The 16,437-nt window shown below is 41.3% G+C and overlaps 1 protein-coding gene and 1 long non-coding RNA gene across 3 annotated transcripts in view; one reads left to right on the top strand and one right to left on the bottom strand.

Moving 5' to 3' along the window:
* RAD51B (RAD51 paralog B) overlaps positions 1-16,437 on the bottom strand; it is a 366,995-nt gene that overhangs the window by 57,591 nt on the left and 292,967 nt on the right. The window lies entirely within an intron of this gene.
* Positions 1-16,437, top strand: part of LOC117244534 — a 92,066-nt gene that overhangs the window by 26,647 nt on the left and 48,982 nt on the right. Inside the window, exons 3-4 of the long non-coding RNA XR_004497840.1 lie at positions 5,771-5,855; positions 12,902-13,156. This is a non-coding gene — a long non-coding RNA (uncharacterized LOC117244534). The remainder of the gene's footprint in view (positions 1-5,770; positions 5,856-12,901; positions 13,157-16,437) is intronic.

Here is a 16,437-nt window from a genome sequence, read left to right on the forward strand (position 1 = left end):
AAATATTTTTTAATACTACATTCTACCATATACTGTATTACTCGGTGTCTACCATAAAGCTGGAATCATTGTATGTGCTTCTCTTGGTGAAGTTCTTCAAGAGCTATTGCGAAAATGTGTTGCCTGTAACTGGGCAATGCTCCATGCATTCAGGCAAAAAGAACCTCTCATTTGTATGATGTAAGGAATACAGATGGAGTAAAGGACCAAGGCCTAAACTGCAGGGCTTGGATGCTTTAGTGTGAAGTGGTTGAGAATGGCAAAGTATTCTTACTTTACTGTTCTGCTAATGCAGAAAGTAAATTTTTTAGCCATAATTTTAATAATACACCATTATATTTTCAGAAGATGCACCGTAGTGTCTTTCATAAACTCTAAGCTGTAGAACTATTAAGTTATAAAGTTAGAAGATTAACATCTGTTAATTAAGTTAAAAGAACAAGAGAGGCATTGAGGCATTAAAAGAGATATTTGTGGTCAAACTCTCCAGCACCCATACTGTTGCCTGTATTTTTAATGTTAGTAGCTCATAGACCAACATCTAATTAAGCCCACATTATTTTTTCTGCTTAGTCACCCAGGGAAACAATCCAGAGACAAAAGTTAAAGCATCTTGACCAATATTTCGGTGTCAGGTAGCATTATTACTCATGAAATTTCTACTCCCATACTCCAACTACTTAAAAAAAAACCATAATTTGCCTTGTAGGTAAAGAGGAAGTGCTTGGTGTCTGGAATTAATGGGCAGAGAGAAAGGAACATAAAAGAAGGTGAAGTTTATTGCAATGGTGGGGAAATTGTACACAATGGCAGATAAGGCTGGGGCAAGATGAGGGAGAATTAGGCCAGAATAAAGGCAAGCTAAGCCACTGACCTAAGTTTCTGTAAGTCATTTAAAGATTCTTACCATAGTGAGAATGGTTCCAAAACAGATCCCAAAACAGATGGGAGTAAATAAAGGACTTAAGAGAACAGCAATGGGAGTACTACATTTTCTACACATGGGCAGGCAGACACTTGCTGGAATATTGGTATGTGCTTGAATTTGTAAAGAAGAGGGAAAATAACTTCCTAAATCAAAAATTGCATGATTAGATACCACAAGCACAGAGACATGGGCAAGATAGCTTGTTCCCAAACTATAGGTATTTTCACTAAAGAATGAGAGTAAAACTGCCATATTAGCAGAACTAACATAAAAAAGAAAAGCATTTATTTGAAGTTTCCACTTAAACACTGATAGGTCTTTAAAACTGTTATTAGTTATGAGATCCTTCTTTGGACAGCAGAAGAAAATGTAACATTTTTAAGGGTAAAATAGAACTGGAAACATCACAGAGGTTCTTACGGGAAAGTCAATGTTTCATTAAGTGTACTGCAGATGATACATTCAGACAAATATCTGCATCCTATTTCTGAAACAGGACTGTTTCTGTGTTATTCATAATTACTTTTTCCCACTGTTAGATTGTGCAACTTGGAAATAATGTGACACTTCTGAAAGAGAATATTTTTTAATATGGAAATTTATTTTTTACTATGAGGAAAGGGGTGGAAAGTACTCCGATAATAGCATTTCTCAGCAACCTTTAGCTGTCATGATCATAAAATGCTGCTGCCTCTCTTTAACACTTAGCTGCTTGTGAATGTAGAAGACCAAGACTCATCTCACATTCCTTCTCCTCCCAAAGGAGATACACTAACACACTTCTGCAACCACAGAGGCCCACATGGCTCAGTTATCTTTCCCATACCATAAGACATGTATAAGTGCATGAGAGGCGGCACCCTTGGATGCCAGGAGAGCATTTATGACACCTAACTATACACTGCCTTCACTTTACAACAGATAGCACCATATCCCAGACATCTGAATTCCTCAGCTCAGCTCAGAAAAAAAAAAGAGAAACCCTGCTGCTTAGTCAACCACAGAAAAACAGAGGTGATGCTGCCACAAGAGGTGAAATTTAGCCACACCAGCAATTATCATGATGTGTTCAAAGAACAGACTTCTGTCACAGTCACACAGAGCATCAAGATCTGATGAAGGATACGGAAACAACCATGACAGTCAAAAAAAGCTGGTCTACACAGTGACTGAAGGAATGTGATGCTGTTCTAGTAAAGGCCATGGACATGTGAGTGTACCATGATGAGGACTAGAATCACAGTGTGAAGTGCACTTTTATGGTCTCGAGCTTTACTTTCAGTACTGCATTTGGGATGATTTGATGAGTTTTAATTTCACTAGCTGTGCAGCATCTTGGTTAATCACAAGCCATGTCTCCTGGCACAAGTGACCTTTAAGACCTTCAGATTTTTTCAGGGAGATAATTATAAAAAATTTGACATGTAAAAGGCATGAATCTTCAAAACTCCCTCAGGAGAAGAGCTAACAGTGGCCATAAATTTCAGTAGCTTCAGGAAACTCCTTTGCAATCCTCTAAACTGCTTTTTAAACAATAATAATGTGGAAAATATGCAGCTGTACTGTTATCTCAAAGGAGAAAGCAGAAATTGGAATGAAAAATCAAGCTGATTATTAAAACAGTGTGCTTTATATTAAGTCCAGAAAGACAGAACAGAGAAAAATGACCCTTGTGTAACATAATGTTACTTTATCAAGTTCAAGAGTATTAATAAGGGAATATAATGATTTCTCAAACATACTCAATAGTTAAATATTAAATCTCCAGACCCATCCTGTGCATGGCTGCAATTAACATATAAAGCCTTCCTATATAATAGCCTTCCCCTAACATCACATGTGGCTTACACAACACTGAATCCTGCCAAAACATCCTCAGTAATGCATCAATAAAGTAATGAATGCACAACTCTGGGAATGGTGTTGGTGATGTTCTACATGGGAATCAGTAGAGGGAACAAATGACACTGTGGCTTTTTGAGTTCTACAAAATAATGGAAATGGCATCTTTTTTTCCTCCTCTCTGTGGAGTAATGGAACAGTAGATAAACTGTGGAAAACCACAGCTAAATATTTAGAACCCACAAGAAAAAAGTTCTTTGAACAAATCAAGCAATTTCACTTACAGACTAGGAAGGAAAAGAGAGACAGAAAGTTTGTTATTGTTATTTCTATTTTTAAAGACATATGAGATGCTCAGATACTATTTTGATAGGGGCTACATAAGCACCAAAAGAAAGAATGATAGGATTTTTTTCCATGATGTTCTTATATCTTTATAATGGTGATACAAGCTTCAGCCTTCAGCAGCACCTTTTCCAGTCAAGACATCTGGAAATATCTGAAAACCATTTCAAAAATCAGTGGAAATACTGTAATATAAAACATGACCTTCAGGCCATTTGGAGCTGGGATGAGTATTTGGAATTCCCAGGGATTTCCTCCAAAATTACTATGTTCAGTATCTGTTCCTTGCCCACCATCACACAGTTGATGTTTTTTGTTTAAAGAATGCTCAAAGGCTGACAGGAAAATTTACTTAAAAGTTTTGAATCACATTTGAGTTAATGAAATATTTTTTAATATTTTGTACCTCACTTTTCCCACTTTGAGAAGATTTTTCTGTTAAAAGGCATTTACTTATCTAAGAGTATTATTAAGAAGCTAATGAGTATTTTAAATATATTTAGAGAAGCCTAAAGGAAAGCATGGAAAAATCGTGATTTGAAACAGAAAAATAAAAAGGACAGTGAGAAACATACAGGGAAGGAATTGAAGGTTATCTCTACACAACCCAACAGAAACTGGTAACATAGTATATACACAAATCCTGGATCCCATTCTTCATTATACTTTGAAGTAAAATCCCCACCGATGAAGTGCACCTATAGTGGGAACCAGTACTTTAGTGTCACTGTTGATTTCATATTGATCGAACCAACTGTGGAAGAAATTTAGTGTCCCTCTCCTAAGAAGAAAAAATACAATTTCTCAGAGCTCCCAGGAGTTAAAGTGATAATCTAAATCACCAAAAAACAACAACAAAAAAGTATTTTAAAAAGCCCTGACAAAGAAGCAAAGATAATCAAGTCAGACATAAATGAAGATAAATCCCCTCAGTTCAGCACCTGTAAGGACTAGAAAGGTTGTCTTGATGCCTTAATGACAAGTCTATTAACCAGTGAGCATATACTCAGGTTTGCAGCTGAAAAATCATAAAATCTTTCCTAAATATTAATTTATTTACATTTCACAGTCCACCAGTATGATTTAACCAGTACATTCTCCAGAAAAACTTGCATTGCTGACTTCATCCATTCACACCTCGCTACAAATGCCTCAGTGACACAGACAAGACACCTTGAACTGAAGTCTTCATCTGTTTTGGATTCAATCCACTGTCTAGAACAAAGTTAAATTTCTGTCAAACATGAGGAAGAAGAATAAGAAAAAAAAAAAAAAAGAAGAACATTTTTAAGGTACTCGCCCCTACATCTGAAAGCAGCTTTGCTCAGAAATGATATCTGAGACAGTCCCACCACTTTGTATTTAAGTATCTTTCACTGCGAGGTCTTTTTTACTTACTTAGCTAAGAGAGCTTTTAAACAACTCTCGGGATTGTATCACTGATCCTGTTTCATGCCCAGATATGTTCAGACAGAATGCACAATGAGTTTGCTGATTTTTTTGGGTTTATATAAAAAAACCACAGAGCTGGGATGAGCATTCAGGAGTCCTGCCTCCCACCCTGGCACCACCGTGTGCACCACTAGCCAGCTACCATTCAGGGCTCCTGTGCTAGCTTAGCTTGTCTGGCCCAGTAATAATGAAAAGGAAGAAAAGATTTTTCACTAGGAATTTGGAGTATTTTCTCATTATAACCAACCAGCATGACCAGAAAAAAGACTCCTGATGCAATCCGTGGGCCTAGTTCTCACTCCCCCGCTGGCAGGGCCTGAAAGACTGCTGGGGCCACAAGCCCCACTCCTCCGGGAGAGGGGAGGGAGAATGGGCTAAAACCAGATCCTGTCCATCAGGTCTTGTATCCTGTCTCCAGCACTGCCCAGAGCTTCACGGTTCAGGGAAAAGCAAACAAACAAACAAAAAATCCCCCCTGCTTCCCCCTTCCAGCACCCGTGGCCTGTGGTGCAGTAACCAAGGAAGCGGCTTGTCCCATTACTGGCAGCTAGCCCTTCAAGAGATGAGGACTAGGAAAGGGTAAACTCCAGCTAAAATCCCAACTCCAGTCTTGCTCTTCAGACCAAAACCAGGGGAGAATGGGCAGAATTTGGAATCGTAAGGGCCCTCATGGCTGGAAACAAGGGCAGCTGAGCATGCTGTGGGGGGAAATGAATGGCCTGGGGGAGGTCAGCACACAGAAGAATAACAGTGCTTTTCCAAAGGCACTTCAGCACTGTGCCCAGGGTGTTGATTTCTGCCCACCACAAAAGCAAGTCATCCGAGGGGGATTTTCTTCTTTCCTCTCATAGTCACCCTCGACACTACAGCAGCAGCTGAGGGGCCTTCTCCTGGAGAAGGCACAGCAGGAATAATCCCACAGGTCGAGAGGCAAGGGCAGAGGCCAGAGGGCAGGGAAGGTCAGCACTAGGCAGGCACGATGTGGAGCTGCCGAAGCAGGCAGAAGGTCTGTTTCTGGGCCCTCTAAGTCCGGCTGCCAGAAACTTAAGATGCACTTTGGGAGAGCCAGGGACGAGGCTCATGGCAACCTGCAGTAACAGACAGCTGATGGCGTCTGTCCTGGGAGTGGGAGCAGGAGCAGGGGGAGGAAAGGGCTCCGCATTTTGTCCCCGCTGGTGTGACTGTGTGTTGTTCTGTTTGCAGCCTCAATGCACTCGTGGTTTCTCGTGCAATGGGAATGTGTGCCCAGAGAGAGAGAGGAGATGCCCGCTGACACAGTGCAAGGGAGGTGAGAACACTGTCAAGGTTTTGCTCACTGCAAAGCGTGGGTGCACCTTTTCCAATACAGACAAAAGAAACAGTGCAACGCCACAACACAAAGTTGCACCAGGCCTTCAGCAGTCCTCAGCCTCGTGCTCTGCTCTGCTATGGATTTCCTTGGCTTAACACCTCTTTCACACACAGTCACAAGTCAGAGTGAATTTTTTGCTGTTGATGGAGTCACAGCTCTCTACAATAGTCACAAGGGACAACCAGACCCACAACCTGTGACTCCAGGTCTCAAGTCTTGCTATTCTTGTAATAGGGATAAAGCCCACTATGCTTGTCCACTCAAGCTGAAGGTGCACTGCTGGCACTCCTTGAGGCTTGTTGGGACCCTGAGAAGGTGCTGGGGACTAGTGGGGTCCAAGTGGTTTGTACCACCCCATACACAAAACAAGGCCTCAGACAGGAATCACCTATATACTGCTTTCAACTCCAGTCCAACACGAGGAACTTTCTCCTCTCTGTCACCAGATTTTCTCTTCCCTTTTCACTGAAACACAAATAACTGGAATTTAATTTTCCCTCGTGGAATTTTGTGGTTACATGAGGTTGTGCAGGATAAGCACACAGTAGATCCATTCTCCCTCTCCCCTGCCACCTATTCCTTCCATCAGGCCCATTCTTTGGCCTTGTCATCACCCTGTCATACAATCTGCTCTTCACAGTCTTGTGAGAATTTGGTCACAGTGAGACTCAAAGCTTTCCTAACAGCTCCTACACAAGTCCATCACTGCTAGTAACTGAGCACAAAACAGTGAAGGCAGGCAGCGTTTTTGCTGAAAGTCATGTTGGATCCGCCCAGTAAGAGAAGCCAGGCAATAACACAGGCTTCTTGAACCAGATAATGCCAGTAGTCTGTTTTCCTGCAAAAGTCAATTCATTCAGAAGAAAACGAAATAAGTTAGTGTACCTAGCCAGCTATAAAGTGGAGTGGACAGAAATATTCCTCTCTTCCTTCCCTGACAGGGCAGCCAAAGAAACATTGTTACATTTAGAATTTTTCTGCCTCCTTTTTCCTCCCATATGATTTCATTTATCTCACCATGGTTTCTGGCTAGTAGCAGAAACAAGAATTTAATTTAAATATGCTTTAATCTGGAACCAGACTTTCTTAGGAATGTTTTTGTTTGTGTGTGTTTTGATTTAACCCATTATTTTGCTGCATTAGTCCAATTAGAAATCTGAATGTGTCTGACACTCCCAAAAGTTAAAGTTCTGAATCTGTTGTTTCATCTTTAGCAGAAAGAGAAACAGAAACAAAATAAAAATAAGGATACGGGAATTTAAAAGGAAATTGACAAAACACTTTTCTGAGGGCAACTGCTAAATTTCACAAAAATGTGCTACCTGCAGATTTGGAATATCACCTTTCTACTTGAGATACCACAGGTCCTGGTTATCAGAGTGCTAATTTTCAGGATGCAAAGGTGACTTAACAACTTCATTCCAAATACTGCCAAGCACACTGGAATTTTTCTTTATAATTTTTATCACCCATTGAGAAATTGTCCTTCTTCCTGAAATTAACTCTTTGCCTCTGGTACAGAATCCAAAGAAGTAAGTTGGCTGTAGAGGACTCAGAGGCTGCACAGACTGAAAGGAAAAAACCATGAAACACAGTCTTTTCCTCCAAATGGGCACAGGCACTGCTTTTTTTGGGCATGGGTGAATTAGGATTTGAAGCTATTTGCTGGCACATATTTAATTGCCATGTTTTTTACTAACTTTTCTGCATGATGGATGAGGTTTTCTTTGTTGAAATGAGGTCACTATGTTTTACCTTTTCCTCCCATTCAGGGACTGTTTGCTGTGTCACTTCACGTAGTTTAGAAAATGCACATGCACATCCTCTGAGCTGCATCCTGGCACCCTAAAGCAAAGCCAGTTTTGGCTTCCTTCACTTGGCAGTAGTGGAAGCTGGGAGCCTTTGGGTGAACAGACTGCCCTCCACTGTGCATGCACCTCTCCCAGGTCACAGGGCACACTGGGCAACTTGAAAGTATAGGGCAATGATGTGCCTCACCAGGATCAACCTCTCAGACAGCCATCTCACACTGGGGAGTAAGAGAGCCTGGGCTTGTCTCTCCTGTGTAATTTCAGGGGGCTCTGGCCCTCTGCCTCTTATCTGCCTCTTACCACATGACAAACCTGCCGCTCTTGTAATTTCTGTCATTCCCGCTACCCTCCATGGAGGAGTTCTGCATGTGTGTTTAAAGCTGTACTTACTGACATCCTCTTTCTTTCCAGTTCTCCTCATCCTCTGCACAAATAACTCTACTCTTTCAACAGAAGTTTGAGTAAAACTAAGAATTTCAAGAGAGGGTGGACATCGTTGATATGCACCCAGCCCAAAACATATCTGCCAAACCCTAGAGCCATGAGCCAGCTGGCCTGAGAGGGTGGAGAGGGAACGAGTCCTATGCCAGGCCACTGCCCAAATTTGATTCAGGAGAAAAAAGCCTATAATGTGACAACACACACAGGGCCCCACTTCCCAGTTGCAGACAACCAGTGTCCCTGGACAGCTTTGATCAGTATGCTGGCTGGAATGTGTAAGGTTCAATATATAGTGATTTTAGTTGCTCAGCCTCCCAAGTCAGCCCTAGAAGAAAAGGAGAAAACAATACAGCCATTTGCTCCTCTCTCCAGTTTGAACTTGCAACAATTTATGGCCTTCCCCAAAGATAGGCTGCTCTCTCGTCCCTGACCTTTGCTGTAAACTCCAGCATTGTCGTTACCTCTATTAGAGCCTTTTGAGTTGGTTCTATTGCCCTCTGAGCCTGGTACTGGCTAAGGACACACCAGACAGCACTCTGTTTACATGCAGGCTCTGTTTACATGGCAAAGACCCAACAACTCATCAACCTCCTTAAAAGCCATGGGAATATATGGGAAGCAAGCAGAACATTGTTTGTTCTGACCCCTAATCACTCTGGCTCCATAACAGCAACATGGTGAAGACATTTGATAAAAAGTGGACTTCAGTAAAGTAACTCTTGTCCTTGCCAAACACTAATCTCAGTCCCTTTGGAAGGCTCTCCCTGGAGTCCACAGTCATACTTGGACAAGTAGGGTGTTCAACAGCTGAGCACTCTCTGTGCCTTGTCCTTGTGCTCTCCAGTCCCTTGCTTTTTGAGAATTAGAGCTTGGGGAGGTCAGAAGTCCAAATCACATCAAATGAAGCTGTGGCAGGCAGCCCTAAATTATTAATGTCTTTAAATACTAAGTGCACTCAGGAACCAATTCAGCCTCCAGCACAAAGGCTGTGCACCAACATGGCCCCAAAGGGGTCACAGGAAAAAAACCTCACTAAGGATTGTGAGGCAGCAGTTCTGTTTGCATTGACACATTTGTCTCTCCCCTGGACAGAGGATACACACAGTCATGAATCACTGCATTTGTACACATGTCCACTCTTGCTATTTAAGCCACTCCTTGTCCCTGGGAGACATACAGCAGTCCTAACCAAAGCTCCATTTTATTTACATCCAAGAAGGTAGTCTTGCAAGCTGTGAGATGACCTTTCAGTTATATGGCAATCATATAGAATATCTATATCATATCATGTAGAATCATCTACACAGCTACAGTTTTACTTGATTCTGTCACTAGAAAGACTGCAATTCATTAACACATCTCTGCTATGCACAGTTTGATATTTCTCTTTAACCACATCCCTTTAAAACTAACCTTATTGACAATTTACTTCTGTAAACTTCCATTTTGTTTTTGATTTAGTTTCATCCCCCTATGACATCCTAACTCTGGCTCCTCACTACTACCACAGCTGCCCTATGGATAATAACTCTGACTTGGATACTGTGCTTATTAACAGTTTGCTGTTTTCACACAGCTTGAATTGTGTTTCAAGAGGAACTGATGCTGATTTTTGCTCCTGTTTCAACATTTGGCAAATGCATGAAATTCCGCATGTTGTAGGAAACAGGAAGAAAGCTTTAACTTCAACTGTTTAAAATGAACATGCATAAACAACACAATCAAAGTACATGCTCCTCCTGTTTACCTCCTCCACACCTCAATATTTCTGTTCTCTTTCTCTGCCCTTCTGGGAACGTACCTCTTTCACTTCTGCTCCTCTCTCCCACACCCACAGGCATGCACGGATTTGTTATTGCTAGGTCACTTGTGATTAAAGCTCTGGATACACTACTTTATTGCAGGGCTGTTCCTGGCTTCATAGGCTGTTTGCTGTTTTGTTATTATAGTGCTGAAGCCTCCTTCTTGCAGTTTGCTGCCTTTCACACACACACACACACACACCACCACCACCACCACCACAGTGTATTTAGTTTGAAATGGCCTAACACAAAAATCGGCTCGGGGTTTGCAAACAATTTGAAAGGGAATGAGGGAAAAGGGAGTTACAGATCCTGGAAATGCAGCCTCCCTGCCCTTCTCTAAGTGTTTGACATTTTTTCTGTGGTACTGGAATAAAAAGCTTCAAGTGCCACAAAAGCTGCATGACCGTTTGCTTTGCTTGGCTGCAGGAACTCAGGCACAGCATATTCATCTGGGAAGCTGCTAGTTGGGGTTCGGGAAAATCGCTGGTCCCTTTTGGCTATACAGACTTTGACAATAGCTTTAACAAGCTGGATTTGGCTTTCTGAGCAACAGGCAACAAACACGAAGAACTGAAAACCTCTAAAAATTTTTATGGATGTATTTACACTTATCAAATGTAAGAGCAAGCCCCTCCTCCAGAAATGTGTTTCAGCCCCCTTCCAAAAAAAGGGGGATTTCAAAAGCAAAGCTCACAGCAGACAGAATATCTGTTCTATTTTGGAAAGTCCTGTGTATACCCCTACTGCATTCATCTTCTTCCCCCCTCCAAAAAAAAAAAAAAAAAAAAAGGCAAACTGCTGGGCATAGCTTAAAAGCCTCCTCCATGTGTGTATTCTCCAGCTCCACTGCAGATACTTGGAGTTACATTAAACTGGGCAGTTAGTGATTCTGGCAGCCGAAAAATTACAAAGTTCAGGGCTGAAGAGGGCGTGGGCCAAGCTGAAGTTTTCCAGAGAGCTGTACCAGATGGAGCAGAGGAAAAACGCTTCTCTTTCAGCTCAGGAAGGTGGAGTTAAAAGCTCTGAACCTTAAACAAATTCCAGGGAATTTCTCCATTCCCTGTGAACACTGGTATTGGTAGTGCTGGTTATCAATTTGGACCTCAAAAAGCAATGAATGACTTTCTGCATGTGGCAATGCAATGCCTGTACAGTGTCACAGCAGAGAATGATGTGCTCCAGTTACCCCATTAGCCAGAGCTGTGCAAGCCTTCTCCCCTATGAACCAACAGCATGTTTCCATTTCCAGCTGGATGGTTGATGCATAAAAATGAAATTAAAGTGCATCATGTAATAAACTGCACTAGCGACCAAACTGCTCCACATCAGCACATATACACTAGAATATGAACTAGAACATCTGTTTACTGGAATGATGCTAAATTTAACTGTTATATTTAAATTATAATAACTCCTCAGACTTGGATTTAAAACTATCCAGGTAGGAAGAGTCATGCTTCTTATATTAAGCACTAAGTAGTGTGTTAGTTAGCATGTGTTATAAGATGTTGGAATCTTTAAGTGTAAGTAGTCCCAACTGTGTTTTAAAACACCCTGGCTAGTCAGGCTTTATTTTCTACCTCTGGACCGGTTTTTAAAATATGCTTTCAACTGTGACCAGCTGTGATCACACTAAGGGCAAAATAGCCTTTAACCATGTTTTAGTCAACAAAAACTGGGATATTGTGCCCAGCTCACTGCATACACTGCAAGAAAGACATTTGCAAGCTGAAGTGCAGTCCAGTGGGGGATCCTAAAATGGTCAGGGGCTGGAATATAAGAAAGGCTGGGAGAGCTCAAATTTTTCAGCCTGAAGAGGGCTAAGGCAGGAGAGTTATATAAGAAAACAGAGTATTTGAACTTTATTATTTTAATGAAAATGCTGATTAAGGAGCAAAATTTGGATGCTTTTCAGAAGATACTTTGTCCACTAGGATCTGGAATACCTCACTTCACATTGAATGAAAACCAGTCATTCAATATTTGATTCTTTTTTCTTATATGGAAACCAGCCCAAATGACCTGGAGAAGAAACCCTGTATATAACACATTACCAACTACTACAAGGAACTGATTCATATAGTATTAACAACAGAAATTTGTTTTAAAGACTGAATTTTCTGCTTGGTGTCATCAGTTGTCAGTGAAATAGGCATGGCAAGGTCGACTCTGTTTACCTATTAACTATGAACACAAAAGACAAACTTCTCTAACTCAGCATGAAATCAGTCAGCTAACTAAATAAAGTAACTATTTATGTGCAACATGGTCTTGGTCAAGTCACTCAAAAGCTTACCACTGGAGATTATGGTCCTGCAGCAGTCAAATAACAGCTGCCTTATGTGATACAGCTCTGGCTATCCATTCCCTTTCTTCCCTTACCCCCAGCACTACACCTTTTACCAAGCTGTTTCCCTGATCTAGGTCAACATAAACCTCACCTAACAAAAATTAATATGGTCTTTGGTACTAAACAGGATCACAATAGCTAAAGCTATTGGCAAGAAATAATAATTAGTATCAATTTTCCATTTCATTTTAGACAGCTGCAATTGTCCTCAGATTTGGGAGTTGTGGGGATTGTGAAGTTTTGGAAGATTCAATAAAGTGATCATTCTTATATTCAAAATAAAATTTCAGTATGCTTTCTCTATTGCTGCCAGTTCACATTCCTTAGGAAAAAGTTGAAGTGAAAATTAATGAAATTCAGTGAATGTTTGCTGGAAAAGGTTTTCCTTATAACGAAAATATAGGCATGTCATAACAATACTTAGAATGTAATACAGAAAGCATTTCAGCTATTTTTATCATCTTAGAGAACATTATGTAATTTGTTACTTAGATGTCATTAAGCTAAAAAAAGAAAAAAAAAAGACTAGACATACCAAATAAAAATTATTAAAAAGCCCCTTTCCCCTCCTTGTAGGATCCAGGATTCTGACCCTGCTAAGACCCTCAGTCTGTCAAGTAACTATTGCAAGTTCCAGCTGCACCAAAGCTCTCTCCATCTATGCTGGAGTCCCCTTGCAGACTACAGTGATCTGCACGGACCAATTTTTTTCCTCTCTATCTGGGACCTGGCAATGGCCCCCTGCAACTTAACTGCTCTCCTCACCAGCCTTTTCTCCAGGCTGTGTGTTGACCTGGCAAATGCTTCTAGCTGTAAGGAGATGAAAAGAAGGTAAGGAAAAAACGGGGAAAAAAGCACAAGCCCTGCAGATGAAAATCTGAGGCAGTGTTTTCCTTTCCAAAGTGCTGCTACATTCCCATAAGCTTGTGGTTTCCTGCATTCTGTTAGAGGGCTTTTTTTTCTTTTTCTTTTTCCTTTTTTTTTAAATCCTACTGGTGATATCTGAAGAGGGAAAATGTCCAGGACTAACAGGAGGCCTTTTGTTCTATTCGTTTCTAAGTGGACTTTAACCCAGTTACTACAGACTGAGTCACTGTAGAAACAAATAAAATAAAAGCTCTCTGTTTTGTCCCTCTGGACAGGTCAGGGACATGTTAAGTTCTCGCTTTCCCACTTTTTGGAAGCAGTACCAGACCTGGCATTGCACTGCAATAATAATGAACATAGTTTATAGCTTTTCTTTTTTATATGTCCTGGCAACCCCTACAGAGCTGATATTCCAATAAAGCTAGCATTTCATTAACAAAATAAACGCACAAGGGGCATATCTTTGGGTAATGAGATGAAATTAAACGAGAGAAAGGCTGGCTACCAGGAACTGGTAAGATATGAGTAAGTGTGACACATATAGGTGCATATCTGAGTTATTTCGGTACCTTGTCAGATCTCAAATTTTTAATGACTCACAGCAAATAACTGCTTGTTTCTGAATATGACTGTAAGATTCACTCACTCTCAGGCTGAATTTTAGGCTGAATCTGAGGATTGGATTTCAGTCATTTCTTGCAGTTCTGATTGCTATGACAAGTTATATCCTGTCACCATACATCAACTTTAGGGTAAATCATTACCTATTTAGATTCCAACCACCTAAATTAAAACATCTAAAAGAAAAGCATCCTGGGGCTTACTGATCTCTGGAGGCTCTGGAAAATCTGTGCACAAGAGGATTGCTCCTCCTCTTTTCCCCTTCTCTCATCAGCCGGCTTTCCCTGAAAATATTTTTAACTCTTTAGTGTCCCCTTATTTATGAGCTCTCAGCTCTGGCAAAACACCTGCCTGTTGTGGCTGGCACATGCAGAAGCTGGCTATAAGCTTGCTTTTGCCCCTCTTTTGTGCCCTTGCTACATCTGGTTATACAGTTGCTTATCTAAAACCACTGCAAACTGCAAACTGACTGTTTCCCAACAACCATCTTCCTGGTCCAGTTTATTTTTAAGGTAGGGAAGTTTAATACAGGGGAGAAGTTAGTAGGAGGAAGAAGTACTAGTAGGCAGTACTTAGTGCAGTAGAAATAATGTTTTTCAGCTGGGCAATGGGTGATAATATGAAGCTAGGATGGAGAGAAACTGCAGCACTTGAGAGAGGATTTTGTATAAGAACATGATTATGCAGTGCTTCATGGAGAACAAAACACAGGTAAAACCAAGACTGTTCTTGGGTGTGAGTCAGTAGTTTCACATGTGGCTGGTATTGTACTGCGCATGGGAGGACAGGGAGCACAGGGCCAGACCACTGCACTGATGCCAGATCTGGGGTGCAGAGTCAGGATTGAGCTCAGTACCATGCCAGGCCTCTTGCTGCTGCCTTTTCTCCCTTCTATTTCCCAGAAAAACTGTTGTCTTACAGTCACGGCACTCTACCTGGCACAAATGGCATCTATTCCCTTACCTGCTCAGACCTATGTGGAAATATTGCCCTAGGTGCTGAGGTTTGCTGGAGATGTACTTTGGTCATGCCTCCTCCTGGTTTGATTTCTTGTGCCAGTATTGATGTTCCTCTGCTCTGAAACATTCCAGAAATGGTTGGTGAACCTCTTATGCTGTGCCAGAAGAGAGCTTCTTTTAGGTTTTCACTCTTATTGAAAGAGTAAAATGCAAAGCAAATGAAAATTGAATTATGAACTGTTATGGTATTGACTTCTTAACATACTGCATCTGCCTGCAGAAATTTTTGAGTCTACACAAGCCACAGCAAGAGCCCAGCAAGGCTCAGTGCTCACGGTGCTATTTAGTATCATTACTCTTACCTAACTTATCTTTTGATGTATTTTGCAACAGCCATAAGAGACCAGAATATGGTCCCGGTTTAGCACAATTTGGGAGCGTAGGTTGCTGCATTACTCTTTCCTTGTTAGAGTGACAGCAAGGCACGTAACAAAGAGACTCTTACTTTACCTTTTTTCTTCCTACTACACTATCAGCATTTCACTGGGATGGTCCTCATATCACTTGGGCCGATAGGAAAAATGCAAAAGAGATTCCATCCCAATTAGAGATCTGGATGGGTTTCAGAGCTTGTCAAGAGCAAGTAAAGCAGCAAAACATTCTGAAGTTCACATAGGAGATTCTTTGGAACAGTTTCCAAGCAAATGTATGTTTATTTCTTGGCTGAATACTGCTTGAAACAGAACTTAGAATGGTGAACATGGGGAGAAATTTGTGATCAGCAGAAGTGAAGCATCTGTTTTACCAGAGACAACTGAACTCCAGATGTTGTCAAAATCACATAATTCTAGAAGTGCCAATCTCTTTGTGGGTTGCTCTGAGAAAGGTCATGTCACTGAACTCTTGGTGACTGAATGGCTTTTGTCCTGGAAAATTCACTCCCAGATGTGCAATGCATGCTGAAGTTTGATGCAATTTGCTTTGTTAACTTAGGCAGACAAAGAGAGATATCACAAGGAGATACCCTACTTTATGAGATCAAGCTGGTCTCATAGATCCTGCATGACTTGTGCTTATTTTCATTCCTATTGAAACCTGTTGGGCATGCTCACTGTTATAGGATGTTGTCTCAAGCTGTCAGTGAGATAATCAAATACCTTTAGCTCAGCCTGGTCAGTTCACAGGAATGGCGCTCTTCAATATAGGTCCAGGTTAGAAATCAGAGTAAATGCTGACACTGCCTTCACGTTCCTCTGGAGGACATCATGCTGAGAGAAGTACTGACCTAGGTTGGTGTTAGAGCATGATTCCATGGCAGCAAATAGCACAGACAGATGGAAAACACCTGAATCTCTTTTCAGTACAGAGTTCTTTCCCAATTCTGGGCAGGAGCAATGGGGCTCCTCAGTCATCCTTTTGCCTCTTAACTTTTGAGTCGCTGACATCAATAAAATGCTGACCATCAATGTTAGAAGCACTAAGTGTCATCTGTTTCACATATAGAGTCTGTAGGCCATGTTTGTGCATGTGACAGAGGGAGGAGAAATGAACGACGCATGATCCGGGGGTTACAGCGAGACTACGTGCACCTGCTTTGGGACACAAGAGCATGGCACAAACACGTGCAGTGTGTTTGTATGACACGGAGGCACACGACTATGCATA

Source organism: Parus major, chromosome 5 (genome assembly GCF_001522545.3).
Source record: "Parus major isolate Abel chromosome 5, Parus_major1.1, whole genome shotgun sequence".
Classification (NCBI taxonomy): domain Eukaryota; kingdom Metazoa; phylum Chordata; class Aves; order Passeriformes; family Paridae; genus Parus; species Parus major.